This window comes from Anomaloglossus baeobatrachus, chromosome 5 (genome assembly GCF_048569485.1).
Source record: "Anomaloglossus baeobatrachus isolate aAnoBae1 chromosome 5, aAnoBae1.hap1, whole genome shotgun sequence".
In the NCBI taxonomy this organism is placed as follows: domain Eukaryota; kingdom Metazoa; phylum Chordata; class Amphibia; order Anura; family Aromobatidae; genus Anomaloglossus; species Anomaloglossus baeobatrachus.
This window is the reverse complement of record NC_134357.1, coordinates 501,169,057-501,188,012: the sequence shown is the minus strand read 5'-3', so window position 1 is coordinate 501,188,012 and position 18,956 is coordinate 501,169,057. Positions and strand designations below refer to the sequence as shown.

At 47.6% G+C, this 18,956-nt stretch overlaps 1 pseudogene; it reads left to right on the top strand.

Moving 5' to 3' along the window:
- Positions 1–222: 222 nt before the first annotated feature.
- The window catches only part of LOC142312831 (uncharacterized), an 87,689-nt pseudogene continuing 68,955 nt past the window's right edge, over positions 223–18,956 (top strand).

Below are 18,956 nucleotides of genomic sequence, written 5' to 3'. Positions count from 1 at the left end.
TATCGGATCCTCTCAGATCTTCTATAGAAGAGATTTTTCCTGATTGACCCATCAAGGATGGATAAGGACAGGGACAAGATGGCGGAGAGGATATTACACCTCACCCTAGAGATCCTCTTCCGGCTTACTGGAGAGGTGAGAGATTCTGATGACGTCACATTACATCATTCTTATCTATGGGAATAACAGATGGACAGAACTGGAGAGGTGAGGACTCTGGAAATGTCTGTAGTGAGATTTATTAATGTGTCTCTCCATAACCAGGATTACACAGTAGTGAAGAAGACCTCTAGTGACCGCTGTCAGGCCCCTGTGTCTGAGGAATGGGGAAGACCCCTGAGCCCAATCACGGGGCCTCCACCTCACCCCCTGATACATGAGGACATCAATGACCAGAAGATCCTAGAACTCATCTACAAGATGATTGAGCTGCTGACTGGAGAGGTGACACTGCTGGGAATGCTGGGACATTATACAGTAACGCTATGAAGGATCGGGGGATGACGATATCATTGTATGTGTCAGGTTCCTATAAGGTGTCAGGATGTAACCATCTATTTCTCCATGGAGGAGTGGGAGTATTTAGAAGGACACAGAGAGCTGTACAAGGATGTCATGATGGAGGTTCCCCAGCCCCTCACATCTCCAGGTAATAGACAGGACTAAATACACACGGCCTATAATTATCTGTATGTAAAGAATGAATTCAGCCCCTGTATGTGTTTCCTCCAGTTCTATCCAGTGAGAGGACAACACCAGAGAGATGTCCCCGTCCTCTTCTTCCACAGGATTGTAAAGAAGAAGATCCCGATGTTCCTCAGGATGATCAGGTAGATGGAGAGAAGGTGTCATGAAATCTCCCTATGATGTGTAGACGGCTGTGAAGATCTTGTGTTTCGTCTTGATGTATCCACCGGTATTATACACTGAATAGACAATTATTATAGCAACTGGATCTTTCATGATTAGTTTCCAGTGTATAGAAATAAGATCTGTGATTTTTGTAATGAAGTAGAAAGCTAAATGAACAGTTTTCAGTGTGAATTCATATTAGAATGGGAAACAATTGATCTGAGCAACTTTGAATAAGGGACAATAATTGGTGCTAAGGTCCGGATCAGTACTTCAGACCTGCTAACCTTGTGCGGTTTATGTGTGCTGTAGTGTCAGGAGTGTACAAAGACTGTTGTGATAAACTTCTATTGAAAGGAGATCACGTGGATCTCAACAACACAAAGAAGATGTCAAGAAACATTGTAAGGAACAGGTGGTACGCAATCAAAACAAATTGCAACTGAATCCGTAGAAGAGTAGGAAATTCAAGTGATCTGAACATTTCACTCTGGTGAAGGTGGAGCAGTGGCGTGTGGGAATATTTTCTGTGCACATCCTGAGTCTTTTTATACCTGCATATTGATGTTTGGAAATTGGAGCTACCTACGTGGTCAACCAAGTCATCCCTCCATGGCAGCTGTTTACTCTGTACTAAAAGGACAATAACCCATCTCACAAGGGTCATATAGTCATTGGTTGCTTCCAGTAATATAGCAACAAGTATTCTTGCTTCCCCGGCTTTAATTCTATAGAACATCCTGCCAGTACCTCCATCGAATTTACGTGAAACTCATGAAGCTATTGTTATGGGCGCCGAGGGGTGGCGAGCATCCAGGAGGGGACCCACTGGGCCGTACACTGGACTCCCCTGGAGGAACAACCATAAGTGAAGCCCTATAAAGGGGCTGTCTAGCACAGCCCCAGGGGGCTTAAATGCATGACTGCCAAGAACCAGTGGAGGTCGGCTTTTATGGACTGGTAAAAGTCTATAAAGTCCGGGCTGGTGTGCTTGGATATTATGGCACAAAGGTGGTAACTTGGATTTGGCGGCTCTGACGTGGTGACACAGGCTCTAGGATGAGACACAAGTTAGATATATGGAACCGGAACAAGGACACAGCAGGCTGAGTTATGCACAGCACCGTAAAGGGACCTGAACTAGCCACACACTAAGAAAAGGCAACATTGCTCAGGTGCCTCCTGTGAGGGGAGGCAGTCTTAAATACCTTTAAGGTAACAGGTGACCTCAGGAATCGCTTCCGGGTAATGGGTAGCCGGCCCTTTAAGAAAGGAGGCGTGTCTGTACGCGCACCCTATGGGCACGCACAGAAGGGCTGCTTGCGACCTGGAAGCAAGAGGAGGCCGCGGCAGACCTCGGGGCAGGAGAGAAGTGAGTGGAGCCGCTTGGCAAGTGAGAGGGAGTGCACCCCAGCCGGAGTCTGGGAGAGTGCGGCGATGCCGCGCTGGGCCCAGGCAGGTGCAGGCGAGAGGGAGGGCGCCCCTGTCGGAGCCTGGGACCGGGACGGGCGCTAGAGCTATCTTGTTGGTATGAGACAATATTTGTGCACAATTATTTCAGCACCAAGTAGAATATACAACATGAATTTTTGAGGTTCTGAAGACCACAGAGATCCAACCTTCTACTAGATGGGTGTCTACAATGATGTGGCCATTCAGTGCACATTTTATACTTGGTGGAGGTGACAGGATAAAGCTGATCATAGACATTTGATGTCGTCTGGATCTTCTCACAATTTTTTGGTTATGGAGACTGCTGGTTAGAATTTGGAACCATCAGGTTGAGTTTATACAGGAGAGTGTCAGCTCTTTGATAACCACTGTTGTTGTTATTTATGGGGTTTTTTCACCCTAATTTATCATCATCTTTTGTTCTTCTAAATATTTTCACACGACTTCTCCATCTATCTGTGACTTTTACAACTTTTGTTTCAGGGTGAAGATCTGACCCATATTAATACTACAGAGACATATGTGAGGGGTGGTGAGCGGTGTAAAGAGGAGTTTCTTACAGATAACCGGACAGGTGAGTAGTGACCACTAAATGCAAAGAAGTCACTGATTTTATTCATCCACTTGCTGATACAAGTATATGCTGAATGTTTTAGGCCTTGTGCGCACTGGGAAATGGAATTTTCTTGAGAAAATTCCGCATGCTCTCAAAGATTACCGCACCCGCGGTAAAAAAACGCGGGAAACCGCACCCGAAAACCGCATGCGGTTTGCTGCGGTTTTACCGCGGTATTATTCGCGGTATTGCCGCGGTTTTGCTGCGTGCGGGTTGGGATGTGCTTTATTGCATTCAATGCAATAAAGCACATTGAAAAAAAAAAAAAAGTCATTTAATTCTGAGATAGTAGACAGAAGAATAGATAGAGGGATAGATAGATAGATGACAGATCGCTGCATTTCCCACGGTCGGCAGTGAGTTCACATTACCGGCCGTGGGAAATGACCGGTAATTACCTCTGCTGCTTTCATTCAGCGCTGTGTCTGTGACAGTCGCGGCTGGATGTAAGCAGCGCAGGACGTCGGAGCGGTGGATTACGCCGGAGCGGTGGATTACGCCGGAGCTTTGGTGCGGGAGGGGTTAATAAAATGGTGAACGAGGCTTGTTTGTTTTATTTAAAATAAAGGATTTTTCGGTGTCTGTGTTTTTTTAACTTTACTTACGGGTTGATCATGTCAGCTGTCTCATAGACGCTGCCATGATCAAGCCTGGAGTTAATGGCGGTGGTCCCCCACCATCATTAACCCCTTGTATTACCTTGCTGCCACTGCTACACGGCGGCAAGAAGAGCCGAGGACACGCCGGTGCTGCCGCATAATGTATGCGACAGTCCCGGGGCAGCTGCGGCTGATATTCTCGGCTGCCGGAGGGGGAGTGAGGCGGGGGACATTAACCCTGCCCCTCTCCCTCCCCAGCCTGAGGATACTGGGCCGCCGCTGTGTGCTTACCTCGGCTGGACGGTAAATATGCAGCGGAGCCCACGTTCTTTGTTTTCTATATTTCTGTTTTATTTCTATGTGTGTTCTATGTGTCCTGTGTCCTGTGTGTGTCTGTGATGTGTGTGTGTCTGTGATCTGTGTGTGTTTACTCTCTGCTCCGCTTCCACTTCCTGTAATGACATCACTTCCCTGCAAAACCGCAGACAGGCGATGTACATTACCGGAGGTAAACCGCGAAATACCGCAGGGAATAACGCAGGAAAACGCAGTGAACTGCACAGAATTTGCTGCCTGCGTTATTCCCTGCGGGATTTCATGATTAACATTGGAGTCAATGGAGTGAAATCCCGCAGCGATGTGCGGAAAAGAAGTGACATGCACTTGTTTTTGCTGCGGGAATCCCGCAGCAAAACATGCAGCTGTTAAATTCCGCCCAGTGCGCACAGGATTTTTTTTCTCCATAGGATTTGCTGGTGATTCACTGCAGAGATGTTATGAACATTTTCTGCAGCGAAACATGCAGCAAATCCGCGGCAAAATCCGGTAAGTGCGCACATAGCCTTAGGGTGTTTTTTATTTTTTTGTTTTTTTCTTAACGCGTTTTTTTTTTGTAAAATTCTAATAAGCAAAATTGAAATGGTGCTTTTCAGAATAAAAATGAAGGGTTATTCTCAGTGTGTTGTGTTCTAGCTGTACAGAAATGTGATAGCTGCATCCAATCACTGGTCACAACAGTGATGCTTTGGTCACTGCTGAGGTCCATGAGTAGCTGAAGTGGTCACAATTATAAGGTGAGTATAACTTATTATTTTATTTTACACCAAACCATAGTTTTTACAATCCATGTGTCACAAGGGTACGAAATTGGAGAGTGGTCCCCTGTATTTCTGGTATCAGGAGATTGCAGAGCAGGGCTACACGCACACTTGCACAGGTTAATACTGCTGGCTGTGCAGATTGCCCTGGGTCCGGTGTTGCAAGGGTTAAGTAGTTCAGCTGGTCTTCTAATTCAGTATGAAAGCCAGACCTCAGCTGTTCTGAGTTTCCTATTCAGTTCTGGTTCTGGTATAAATACTCCACTCTCAGCTCTAGCAGTTGCCAGTGATGGCTCTGCTATAGCTGGCCTCAAGATTGAACTTGTTAACTGAGGACCTTGAAGTCATTTTGGGAGTCGTAGCCGGAGATTGCTATGTGGAAGTTTTGTTGTGTTTTCCCTTACTTTAATTCCATTTCAGTGTATTGGAGAAATGAAGGCACTCACCGGTTCTTGCTGTGCAGAAAAACTTTTATGCACGGGTGGAGGTTACATGCTATGGCATCAGGGAGGGGTAAGACAGAACAATGTGTCAGACGACGGCCAATTCACACTCGTTCTCAGTGCTTCGACGGGTCTAACACTTTAGGTTTAATCCCACTTTGGGTTTCATCCTACTTCAGTTTGCCACACTTGTCCATTCCCCTTTACTCCTTCCTGTAGTTTTGCCTTGTAAAATTGCTGTTTCGTTTACCCCTGATTGGCTTACCCTTTCTGTGTCTTTAACCCACAGCGGAACTAGCGTTACTGCTGCCCTGTGCACTAGACAGGTTGTGTATAGGGTAAGACAGGGTTAGGTACGTGATCGCTGCACAGCATGACTAGGGACTTCAGGGAGCCCAAGGCAAGTGTCAGAGTTTGCCCCTCCCTATCCTTCCCTAGTAGCATTGTATCCCTTCCCCCCCATCTCACCTTGCACCAACTTTGGTGGAGCGTGACAACTAGGAGCTGCCCTGGAGTGGTTCCTGATGCCTATCATCAGACAAGTCCATCCCCGCCATTAGAGGCTCTGGTGAAGACTGGGTAGGCACTTAGTCACTCCCCTCTTAGGGAAAGCCTGGTGTGGGTGTATGTCCCTCTCTTTCCTCCATCACTGTACCATGACACCATGAGATAAAATAGTTTTACTCCGGATCTCTTTACATTCATTTCATTTGATCCTGAATTCACAATCAGGACTAGAAGACTGTGAGATAACAGCAGGACTCCTGTGGAAATGACTTTGAACTACTGATTTAAAATGGTACACATTTGGTAATAGAGAATCTGCAAATGTGCAGTTGTAGTCCATGGCATTGTCCTGATTTAATATTTTGAGTAGATTCAGCACTTTTCTATAGGTCAACACATTTTTTTTTATAGAAGATAACTAACTTTACCTGCAATAATCCACAGAACATACTCCATTCTGTGCACCTCTATCAGAGATCATATGCAATGGTTATTGATGTTCTTATAATTAACTGAGGACAGGCTGATGACTGCAGGAAGACCAATTTGAAAAGAGTCCAAGACAAATTGAATCCAGGAGATCTCGGGCAGGCAGGAATAGGTTAAAAAAATTCTTTTTATTCTTTCTTTAAAATTTCATGACAGATGGCATCTAACAGAAACAAGACATATGATCAACACGTTTCGACAGAAAAAACATCGCTAAGTCTTCATGGATCTTCCATGGACACCTATCAGAATGTGAAAGACATTTTTTATTTCATTTAAAAAAAAAATAAGACGCACCGGATTATAAGACGCACCCCAAATATAGAGATGAAAAAAGATTAATAGAAAAAAAAATGGGGTCCATCTTATACTCCGGTGGTGTCTTACCGTAGGGAGGCGTGGCTGGTTGCCGTGCTTGCTGCAGCATGGATGGCTGCCGTGCTGGCTGCAGCGTGGCTGACTGGCTGCTGTGCTACCTGCCGGGCTTGCTGCTGTGTGGCCAGCCGCGCTGGCTGCCTGCTGTGTGGCCGGCCGTACTGGCTGCAGAGGGGCCTGTGGAACAGGACAGTGTGGTTTGAGATGCTCTGTTGGCAGTGCGATCTTCAAATATTGCCACCCGGAGTCGGAGCCTGCGCAGATTGAGCTCTCGGCTCAATGACAGTCCAAGAGCTCCATCTGCGCACACACAGACTCCTGGCAGCGTTATTTGAAGCTTCACCGCCAACATAGGATCTCACCTTCCACACCACCTTGCTCCACACAGCGCCCATCGCAGCCAGCACAGCCCCTCACCGACGACAGAGTATCTCACCCCCAGGAGCCAGCACAGCCTAGAATCACTAACAAAGCATTTCACCCGCCGCAGCCAGCACAGCCCTGCACCGAGGACATGGCATCTCACCCGCCGCAGCCAGCACAGCCCTTCACCGCCGACAAAGCATCTCACCCGTCGCAGCCAGCACAGCCCCGCTCCGCCGACAGAGCATCTCACCCGCCGCACCGCCCTGCCCCACACAGCCCCCACTGCAGTCAGCACAGTGCCCATTCTCCACCTTCTGGTAAACTACATTTAGATTTTAAGACGCACCCCTCATTATCCTCCCAAATTTTTGGGAGGAAAAGTGCGACTTATAATCCGAAAAATACGGTAATTTTTAAATTGATGGCATTAACACATCTCAAAAAAGGTGGAGCTGCGCCATGTCTACCATTGTGTAGCATCCCCTGTTTTTTTTTTTTTTGTTTTTTTTTTATACAACAATCTGTAAACATTTAGGGAGGGAAGAGACTAATTGTTGGAGAAAAATGTTATCCTAATCTTGGCCAAATGCTGATTCATCTGATCACAGAACAGTTTTCCATTTTGCTTCAATCCATTTTAAATGAGTCTTGGCCCAGTGAAGGCTGCAGCTTTTCTGCGTATTGTCGATCTATGGCTTCTTCTTTGTCTGATAGCGCTTTCACTTGCATTTTTGAATTGCACAGCAAACTGTGTTCCCAGAGAATGATTTCTGGAAATATTCTTGAACCTACACAGAGATTTGCCAGTTCTTAATTCAAAAGCTCCTAAGGGCCAAAAGATCACGAGCATCCAATATTGATTGTCGAGCTTGTGCATGGATTTCTCAAGAATATTAATATTTTGATTATCTACTGTGGAATATTCAAAGTATTTGCAAGATTACATTAATGAACATTTTTCTGAAATTTTTCCACAATTGAAAAATGCAGTTATTCAGACTGATGAACCTCTTACCAGCTTTTTCTCTGAGAGACTCTGCCTCTCTAACATGCTCTTTTTATAGAAAATCATTTAGTTGAAAATTCACCCTCTAGCTGTTTTTCCTTGGTACCACTTACATTCCCAGCCTTTAGTTAACCCTGTCCCAAATTTTTCAATGAAAAGGAATAATGTCTAACTTTCAACTTCTGATCCTGTTTTATGTGCCCTTGTGAATAAAATATGGCTATAAGAAATTTCCAAATCATTGCATTGTTGTTTTCTTACATTTTACACATGGTCCCAATATTTTGGTAATTGGAGTTTTACAAGGTCTACTGTTGCCACCAATATCGTAATCAGTTGAAAATAGCATTACATTACACATTGTATAGAATGTGTTCATTGTATATTTTAATATAGAATATAATACAGAAATGTTCTAAAATTCTAAAGTATGTTTTACAATTAATATGCCTAAAAGGCAATGTTATTAAATAATATATGGTTTTATTTTTGCCAGGTGACTGTACCAGGAGATCAAAAGAACATATGATATTTTCATATGCTAAAGCAGATGATTGTAGTCTCACACCAGATACATATGAAGAGTACACCATTATCCAAGCGATACCGTCAGGCTGTCATGGTAAAGATGTCTCCTGTGAACCTTCTCAAGAGGTTCTTTCCATTGATTCATCAGAGACTTTTAAACAACATGAAAATAACCGAAAGGATGGTAAACATAAAAGAAATCACGCAAGAAAGAAGCCATTTTCATGTTCTGAATGTGGTAAATGTCTTACAGACAAGTCAACTCTTGGTACACATCAGAGAATTCACACTGGGGAGAAGCCATTTTCATGCTTAGAATGTGGGAAATGTTTTACTCAGAAAACAAATCTTGTTACACATCAAAACGTTCACACAGGGGAGAAGCTATTTTCATGTTCCCAATGTGGGAATTGTTGCTCTAGCAAATCTGATCTTGCTAAACATCAAAGAACTCACAAAGGGAAAAAGCCATTTTCATGTTCAGAATGTGGGAAATCTTTTAATCAGAAAACACATCTTGTTGCACATCAGAGAATTCACACAGGGGAAAAGCCATTTTCATGTTCAGAATGTGGGAAATCTTTTAATCAGAAAACAAATCTTGTTACACATCAGAGAATTCACACAGGGGAGAAGCCATTTTCATGCTCAGAATGTGGAAAATCATTTACAGAAAAAACAACTCTCATTATACATCAGAGAATGCACATAGTTAAGTTATTTTCATGTCCAGAATGTGGAAAATGTTGTTCTCAGAAATCTGATCTTGATAAACATCAGAAAACTCACATAAGAAATAAGCCATTTTTATGTTCAGAATGTGGGAAATATTTTTTAAAGAAATCATATCTTGTTACACATCAGAGAATTCACACAGGGGAGAAGCCATTTTCATGTTCAGAATGTGGGAAATATTTTACAGTGAAATCAAATCTTGCAAAACATCAAAAAATTCACACAGGAGAGAAGCCATTTTCATGTCCCCAATGTGGGAAATATTTTATAACAAAATCAAATCTTCTTAAACATCAGATTAGTCACAATTGAAAAAAACATTAATGTTTAGCATGTAGGAAATGTTTTAACAAAAACAATAGTTTTTGTTGCACATCAGATCACTCAGATACACAAGTAGTTATTATTGACAAATTAACGGTGAAAGTAAGTTACAGTCATGGCTGAAAGTGTTGACACCCTTGAAATTGTTCCAGAAAATGAAGTATTTCTCCCTGAATATTGCAATTATACATGTTTTCTCATACACATGTTTATTTCCTTTGTGTGTATTGGAGCAAAAAAAAAGTCGACATCATTTATGTTACGGAGGGGACAATTGACACACACACACACACACACAAGACTGACACTGCAGACTGGTCACGTGCGTAGGGGGCACGTCTGTCCAGAAGAACCCTAATCCCTCACTGTGCTGAGACACAGCTTGTAGCCAGATACGAATACCTGGTACCTGCCCTAAATTCAGATTCACACTGGCACATACAGTATACACAAGTCTGCCACAGGCACTGCAGACTAAAATGGCGCTGGAACCCACTCACTCTTGACAGCCGGGAAAGCAACCTTTGCTGTCAGCATGTAGAATGACCCTTGCGCCCCAATGGGCGGAGCTACAGAACTTTTATAGCCGCCACCCTGGCCCAGGCCACATGGCATGTAGTAATGGCGTCAGCTGCCACGTCATTGCTGACGTCATGATGACCACTCAGTGGCTGCCACTTCATCGCTGATGTCACTTATGACCAATCAGTGGCCGCCTTGTCATCGATGACATCACGCACATGCTCAGTGTGGCTGCATGAGCCCTTATGCTCAGGATGGTACAAAACTCTAGCCACCTGATGCCTCAAGCGACGGCCAGGTGGAGCTGTAGAGTTAACTGACCCCAATGTGGGAATTAATGATGGGACTAAACCGGTTCGAGGCACAACCGAACCGTAACATTACGCTTGAAAGCTGCCACCCTGGGCCGGTGTTCGAGGCCAAAACCATCCCAGTCCACCGCATATTGCCGCCTCCTATGCACCTGTTTTGATCCGACCAGCACGCAAGCGGACCGTTCCCTATCCAGGGAAACGGGGCTGGTTGGGGAATCCCTGGAGAACCTGGTACGACGAACTGGCATGGGATTTGGGATATGGGGGTGTAGAAGCAAGGATGATGTCTCTGCTGTTTTTTTGGAGACCACCTCAACTGAGGGGGGACACTGATGCGGAGGCTTGAGCACCTTCACCGGGTAAGCAGACAACAACCCTCTAATTGTCTTGGACAGACAGGTTTTTTGACATGCGGTACCCCAACTTGAGATTTTCCATGTGCCCCAGTCAAACTGCGGAGAACCGTGCTTCAGCCAGGGGAGCCACAACAAGATCTTATCCAACCCATGATTCATAACCAGAAAAGAGGTGGTCTCCCTGTGCCCTGAAGGCATAGTGAAAACCAACAGGACTGTCTGGTAGCTGACACCCTCTGGGAGGACAGACCCATCGGCTACCCGGACAGATAGCAACTTGTGCAGCATCGTCACGGGAATATCATGCATACAGACAAACTCCGAAGACACAAAATTCCCGTCTGCACCGGAGTCTATACATGCTGTAACTGGTACAGTGATGTTATCGAACGCCACCGTGCCCTTGAAGTACCATTTAGGGTTTGAAGCAGGCACGTCCTGTGTCTCCCTGTTAACAGACGCGACATACAACTGCTTCTCAACCTTTTTAGGGCACTGGTTGGCATAGTGACCTGTTTGTTTGCAAGCAAAGCAAACCGGTTTCACCACTGGCATTGAGGACCTAGCACTTATCCGCCCGATCTCTATGGGCTTAGGTACGGGTTCAGGGTACGTGGCTGATGCTTCAGGTATGGGGAAAGAGGCAGCCCGTCGCACACGAGAAACGACTCTGAGCCTGCTCTAACTGGTGCTCAGAGTAATGTATGTCGATTCTCGTAGCAAGTGATATCAAGGTCTCCAGGTCAGGTGATATCTCCCTGGTGGCCAATGCGTTTTTGATATGCCCCGACAACCCCTTCCAAAATACCGGTAACAGGACCTTCTCTGGCCATTTTAACTCAGCGGCCAGGGTCCTGAACTCTATGGCATAAGCAGATACCTGAAACGTACCCTAAGCCAGGTCCAGGAGACATAAGGCAGAGTCATGGACCACCTGGGGACCCAAGAACACAGCCCTTAACACCTGCAAGAAATGAGTAGCCCGGTTAGTCACTGGATCCTCTCACTCCCAGAGCGGAGTGGCCCATGTCAGTGCTCGATCGGCAAGGAGCGATATCACAAGCCCCAGCTTGACTCTCTCTGTGGGGTATTGTGAGGACAAGAGCTCCAGGTGTATCGAACACTGATTTATGAAACCCCGACAAGCCTTAAGCGGGCTTTACACATTGCGACATCAGCAACGAGATATCGTCGGGATCACGTCGTTAGTGACGCACATCCTACGCCGTTACTGACATCGCAGCGTATAACGCAAATGAGTGACGATCAACGAGCACAAAAATATCAAAAATCGTTGCTCGTTGTCACGTCGCTCATTTCCATAATATCGCTGCAGCGACAGGTACGATGTTGTTTGTTGTTCCTGCTGCAGCACACATCGCTGTGTGTGATACCGCAGCAGCGACAAACATCTCCTTACCTGCCTCCACCGGAAAAGGAGGAAGGAAGACTTCCGGTTCTTGCCCCAGCCATGTGAAGACGTGTTAGTCCTGAGCTCCGTCACTCCTCACCCACCAAACACATGTAGCGAAGCTCCTGCCTGCTGCCGACCACCTAGCAAGCTTACCGGAGATGCCTGGGAGCGGTGTGTGATCGGGACTTCAGAGCACAATCCTTGCAGGAGCAGTGCAGGTGAATTGCAAGAGTCTGCTCTCCGGCCACGAGGCAGCATGGAGCCGTGAGTGTGGAGCTGTGCCCGCCCCCCTGCATCAGAACTCTGCAGCGTCTGCAGTGTAATGCTGGGTTTACACACTGCAACATCGCAAACGACATCGCTGTAACGTCACCGGTTTTGTGACGTTACAGCGACCTCCCCAGCGACATTGCAGTGTGTGAAACCTATCAGCGACCTGGCCCCTGCTGTGAAGTTGTGATCGCTACAAATCGTTCAGGACCATTTCTAGGTCCTTTGTTTCCCGCTGTGCAGCATGCATCGCTAGCAAGTTTCAGTGTGTAAAGGGGACTTTACAGCGACTCCGCGGCTCTGTCTGTGTAGCGTCCTGATTAGCGGTCACCGGTGAAGGATTCACCGGTGACCGCTAATCCCCCGAGTGACTGAAGTGTCCCCCCCTCTCTCATACTCACCGATCCCCGATCACCGGCGCTGCACGGCGTTCACACTGCTCCAGCGGCTTTTCCTTTTTTGAAAAAGCCGGTTGCTCATTAAACAATCTCGTATTCCCTGCTTTTCCCCGCCCACCGTCAAATATGATTGGTTGCAGTGAGACACGCCCACACGCTGAGTGACAGCTGTGTCACTGCACCCAATCACAGCAGCCGATGGGCGTGTCTATACTGTGCAGTAAAATAAATAAATAAATAATTAAAAAATCCGGCGTGAGGTCCCCCCCTATTTTAATACCAGCCAGATAAAGCCATACGGCTAAAGGCTGGTATTCTCAGGATGGGGAGCTCCACGTTATGGGGAGCCCCCCAGCCTAACAATATCAGTCAGCAGCCGCCCAGCATTGCCGCATACATTATATGCGACAGTTCTGGGACTGTACCCGGCTCTTCCCGATTTGCCCTGGTGCGTTGGCAAATCGGGGTAATAAGGAGTTAATGGCAGCCCATAGCTGCCAATAAGTCCTAGATTAATCATGCCAGGCGTCACCCCGAGATACCTTCCATGATTAATCTGTAAATTACAGTTAAAAAACACACACCCGAAAAATCCTTTATTAGAAATAAAAAACACTAACAAATTCCCTCATTACCAATTTATTACCCACAACAAAGCCCTCCTTGTCCGGCGTAATCCACGGTCCTCCAGCGTCGCATCCAGCTCTGCTGCATGCAGGTGACAGGAGCAGCAGAAGACACAGCCGCTCCTGTCACCTGCACGCAGCTAATGAAGAGAGCCGTGTGATCGGCTGAGCTGTCACTGAGGTTACCTGGATCCAGCGGTGGATGCAGCGGTGGCCGCGGGTAACCTCAGTGACAGCTCAGCTGATCGCGCTACTCACCGCCGCTCCGGTCAGCTCCACGCAGCAAATGAGGTGAGTAGCGCGATCAGCTGAGCTGTCACTGAGGTTACCCGCGGCCACCGCTGCATCCACCGCTGGATCCAGGTAACCTCAGTGACAGCTCAGCCGATCACACGGCTCTCTTCATTAGCTGCGTGCAGGTGACCGGAGCGGCGGTGTCTTCTGCTGCTCCTGTCACCTGCATGCAGCAGCGCTGGATGCGACGCTGGAGGACCGTGGATTACGCCGGACAAGGAGGGCTTTGTTGTGGGTAATAAATTGGTAATGAGGGAATGTGTTTGTGTTTTTAATTTCTAATAAAGGATTTTTTCGGGCGTGTGTGTGTTTATTTACTGTCACTTACAGATTAATCATGGAAGGAATCTCGGGGAGACGCCTGACATGATTAATCTAGGACTTATTGGCAGCTATGGGCTGCCAATAACTCCTTATTACCCCGATTTGCCAACGCACCAGGGCAAATCAGGAAGAGCCAGGTACAGTCCCAGAACTGTCGCATCTAATGTATGCGGCAATTCTGGGCGGCTGCTGACTGATATTGTTAGGCTGGGGGGCTCCCCATAACGTGGGGCTCCCCATCCTGAGAATACCAGCCTGCAGCCGTATGGCTTTATCTGGCTGGTATTAAAATAGGGGAAACCGCACGCCGGATTTTTTAATTTATTTATTTATTTTACTGCACAGTATAGACACGCCCACCGGCTGCTGTGATTGGGTGCAGTGACACAGCTGTCACTCAGCGTGTGGGCGTGTCTCACTGCAACCAATCAGATTTGCCGGTGGGCGGGGAAAGCAGGGAATACGAGATTGTTTAATGAGCGGCCGGCTTTTTCAAAAAAGGAAAAGCCGCCGGAGCAGTGTGAACGCCGTGCAGCGCCGGTGATCGGGGATCGGTGAGTATGAGTGAGGGGGGGAAATCACCAGCAAATGAGGTGAGTAACGCGATCAGCTGAACTGTCACTGAGGTTTCCCGCGGCCACCGCTGCATCCACCGCTGGATCCAGGTAACCTCAGTGACAGCTCAGCCGATCACACGGCTCTCTTCATTAGCTGCGTGCAGGTGACAGGAGCGGCGGTGTCTTCTGCTGCTCCTGTCACCTGCATGCAGCAGAGCTGGATGCGACGCTGGAGGACCGTGGATTACGCCGGACAAGGAGGGCTTTGTTGTGGGTAATAAATTGGTAATGAGGGAATTTGTTAGTGTTTTTTATTTCTAATAAAGGATTTTTCGGGTGTGTGTTTTTTAACTGTAATTTACAGATTAATCATGGAAGGTATCTCGGGGTGACGCCTGACATGATTAATCTAGGACTTATTGGCAGCTATGGGCTGCCAATAACTCCTTATTACCCCGATTTGCCAACGCACCAGGGCAAATCGGGAAGAGCCGGGTACAGTCCCAGATCTGTCGCATCTAATGTATGCGGCAATTCTGGGCGGCTGCTGGCTGATATTGTTAGGCTGGGGGGCTCCCCATAACGTGGGGCTCCCCATCCTGAGAATACCAGCCTTTAGCCGTATGGCTTTATCTGGCTGGTATTAAAATAGGGGGGGACCGCACGCCGGATTTTTTAATTATTTATTTATTTATTTACACGGCACACAGAGCCGCGCGGCATTAAATGAAGTCGGGTGAAGTTCACCTGCTTTTTTGACACGTCCCCAACGACCAGCTAGTCGCTCTGCAGGTCCGGATCGCTGTTAGGTCGTTGGCCAGGTCTGCCTGTTTGACAGCTCACCAGAGACTTTGTAGCGATCCTGGCTAGGTTGAGATCGCAGGTTGGATCACTAGAAAGTCTCAGTGTGTAAACCCAGCTTAACAGCCTGGGACAGACGAAATAAGTAAATAAACAAACAAAAGTAAAAAAAAACAGTGACCAGAGAGGGAACACTCTCCTGGACTGATAACAGGCTCAGCTAATTAACTCTTAAAGGCCCCGTCACACTAAGCAACATCGCTAGCAACATCGCTGCTAACGAACAACTTTTGTGACGTTGCTAGCGATGTTGCTGTGTGTGACATCCAGCAACAACCTGGCCCCTGCTGTGAGGTCGTTGGTTGTTGCTGAATGTCCTGGGCCATTTTTTAGTTGTTGCTGTCCTGCTGTGAAGCACAGATCGCTGTGTGTGACAGCGAGACAGCAACAACTAAATGTGCAGGCAGCAGGAGCCGGCTTCTGCGGAGGCTGGTAACCAATGTAAACATCGGGTAACCAAGAAGCCCTGTCCTTGGTTACCCGATATTTACCTTTGATACCAGCCTCCGCCGCTCTCACTGCCTGTGCTGCCGGCTCCTGCTCTGTGCACATGTAGCTGCAGCACACATCGGGTAATTAACCCGATGTGTGCTGTAACTAGGAGAGCAGGGAGCCAGCGCTCAGTGTGCGCTGCTCCCTGCTCTCTGCACGTGTAGCTCCGTGCGCTGGTAACCAAGGTAAATATCGGGTTGGTTACCCGATATTTACCTTAGTTACCAAGCGCAGCATCTTCCACGCGGCGCTGGGGGCTGGTCACTGGTTGCTGGTGAGCTCACCAGCAACTCGTGTAGCCACGCTCCAGCGATCCCTGCCAGGTCAGGTTGCTGGTGGGATCGCTGGAGCGTCGCAGTGTGACATCTCACCAGCAACCTCCTAGCAACTTACCAGCGATCACTATCGTTGTTGGGATCGCTGGTAAAGGTACCGTCACACTAAGCAACTTACCAGCGATCCCAACAACGATAGGGATCGCTGGTAAGTTGCTAGGAGGTTGCTGGTGAGCTGTCACACTGCGACGCTCCAGCGATCCCACCAGCAACCTGACCTGGCAGGGATCGCTGGAGCGTGGCTACACGAGTTGCTGGTGAGCTCACCAGCAACCAGTGACCAGCCCCCAGCGCAGCGTGGAAGATGCTGCGCTTGGTAACTAAGGTAAATATCGGTAACCAACCCGATATTTACCTTGGTTACCACTGCACGGAGCTACACGTGCAGAGAGCAGGGAGCAGCGCACACTGAGCGCTGGCTCCTTGCTCTCCTAGCTACAGCACACATCGGGTTAATTACCCGATGTATGCTGCAGCTAAATGTGCACAGAGCAGGGAGCAGCGCACACTGCTTAGCGCTGGCTCCCTGCACTCCTACTTACAGCACACATCGGGTTAATTACCCGATGTGTGCTGGCAGTGCTGCAGCTCCATGTGCAGAGAGCAGGGAGCAGCGCACAATGCTTAGCGCTGGCTCCCTGCTCTCCTACTTACAGCACACATCGGGTTAATTACCCGATGTGTGCTGGCAGTGCTGCAGCTCCATGTGCACAGAGCAGGGAGCAGCGCACACTGCTTAGCGCTGGCTCCTTGCTCTCCTAGCTGCAGGACACATCAGGTTAATTAACCCGATGTGTCCTGCAGCTAGCTACATGTGCACAGAGCAGGAGCCGGCAGCACAGGCAGTGAGAGCGGGGGAGGCTGGTATCGAAGGTAAATATCGGGTAACCAAGGACAGGGCTTCTTGGTTACCCGATGTTTACATTGGTTACCAGCCTCTGCAGAAGCCGGCTCCTGCTGCCTGCACATTTAGTTGTTGCTGTCTCGCTATCACACACAGCGATCTGTGCTTCACAGCGGGAGAGCAACAACTAAAAAATGGCCCAGGACATTCAGCAACAACCAACGACCTCACAGCAGGGGCCAGGTTGTTGCTGGATGTCACACACAGCAACATCGCTAGCAACGTCACAAAAGTTGTTCGTTAGCAGCGATGTTGCTAGCGATGTTGCTTAGTGTGACGGGGCCTTAAGTTGCTTAGTGTGATTGGACCTTAAGGCTCTGCTAGCAGGAGACGGGCTGTGCTATTTGTAATCAGTGAGCCTGTAAACAGAAGGTCTTATAAAGCATATCAGGCTGCAGAGATAAGGGGATGCCCTGCTGGGTGAACCTCTGAAGCTGGGTTTACACACTGCAACATCTCGACATCGCTGTAACGTCACCGGTTATGTGACGCAATAGCGATGTTGTTTGCGATGTTGCAGTGTGTGAAACCTATCAGCGACCCGGCCCCTGCTGTGAAGTTGTAATCGTTACAAATCGTTCAGGACCATTCCTAGGTCCTTTGTTTCCCGCTGTGCAGCATGAAGTTTCAGTGTGTGAAGACTTTGCAGCGACTTTGTTAGCAACTTCCCTTTCAAAAGGCTGCTTATCAACGTCCCCAACAACCAGCTAGGTCGCTCTGCAGGTCCGGATTGCTGTTGAGTTGTTGGCCAGGTTTGCCTGTTTAAACGCTCACCAGAGACTTAGCAGAGACTTAGGGAGGTCGCTATTGCGTCACCAAACCGGTGACGTTACAGCGATGTCCTTTGCGATGTTGCAGTGTGTAAACCCAGCTTGAGTGTGCTTTGGTTCCTTACTATCAAATAAAGCTAATCCTCCATTTTAATGGAAAGATATCTGCTGAGAAGTGGTACAAAAGCCATAGAGAATAATACACAGCTCATCACTCAGGGGGACAAAATGGCGTCTGCACATGGGTCCGCACCTTCCACTCTGGCCCCAGAAGAGGAGGTGGTGGTAGCATCTAACGTGACACCGAACACTCCGGAAGTCTTCAGACAAATAGAAGGTATTGATAATAAACGACTGGCGGATGAGGTGGCAAATAGTATACTACCTGATATTTCTGTCACAGTTAAAGATTCAGTAAGGGCTGCACTCACGGCTTTGCAAAATCAGCTGGATGAGACAGCAGAGCAAGTCACGGCCATTGAAAACAGAATATCAACCTTAGAAGACGATCTGGGTTCGGATCACATTACAGTGATGCGCTTGTCAAGGGAGAATCTAATATTGCAAGACCGGATTAACGATCTAGAGAACAGCTCTAGGTGCAGTAATCTGCGTATAGTGGGTCTCCCTGAGGCCTACCCCTATGGAGAATTGCGTACTCTTTGCGAATCAATCATACCCAAGACCTTGGGCATTGCAGTGGGCAGAAAAATAGAGAGAGTGCATTGCATTGGGCCGCCTAGGAATAATTCAAAAGAAGACCAAGCCAAACGTCCAAGACAAGTAATTAAAAAATATTTGGATTACTCGGACAAACAAGAAATACTCCAGGCGTACAAGAGAAGACAACAGCCTCTGGAGGTGCAGGGATCACGTATCTTGATATTTGAAGATTTCTCAGCAGAAGTGACAAGGCAAAGGAGAGCTTTTTCTTCCATCTGCTCGTCTCTATTCAAGAAAAAGGTCAGTTTTCAGCTGAGGTACCCGGCTACTTTGGTTATACGGCATCAAGATGGTTCCTCCCATTTTTTCACGAGCCTGAAGGAGGCAGAAACCTATGTGGGGCATATGAACAGTCCACCTGGTTCCAGAAAATCCCCAGGGTCTGGCCATAACAACTCATCTGAGAA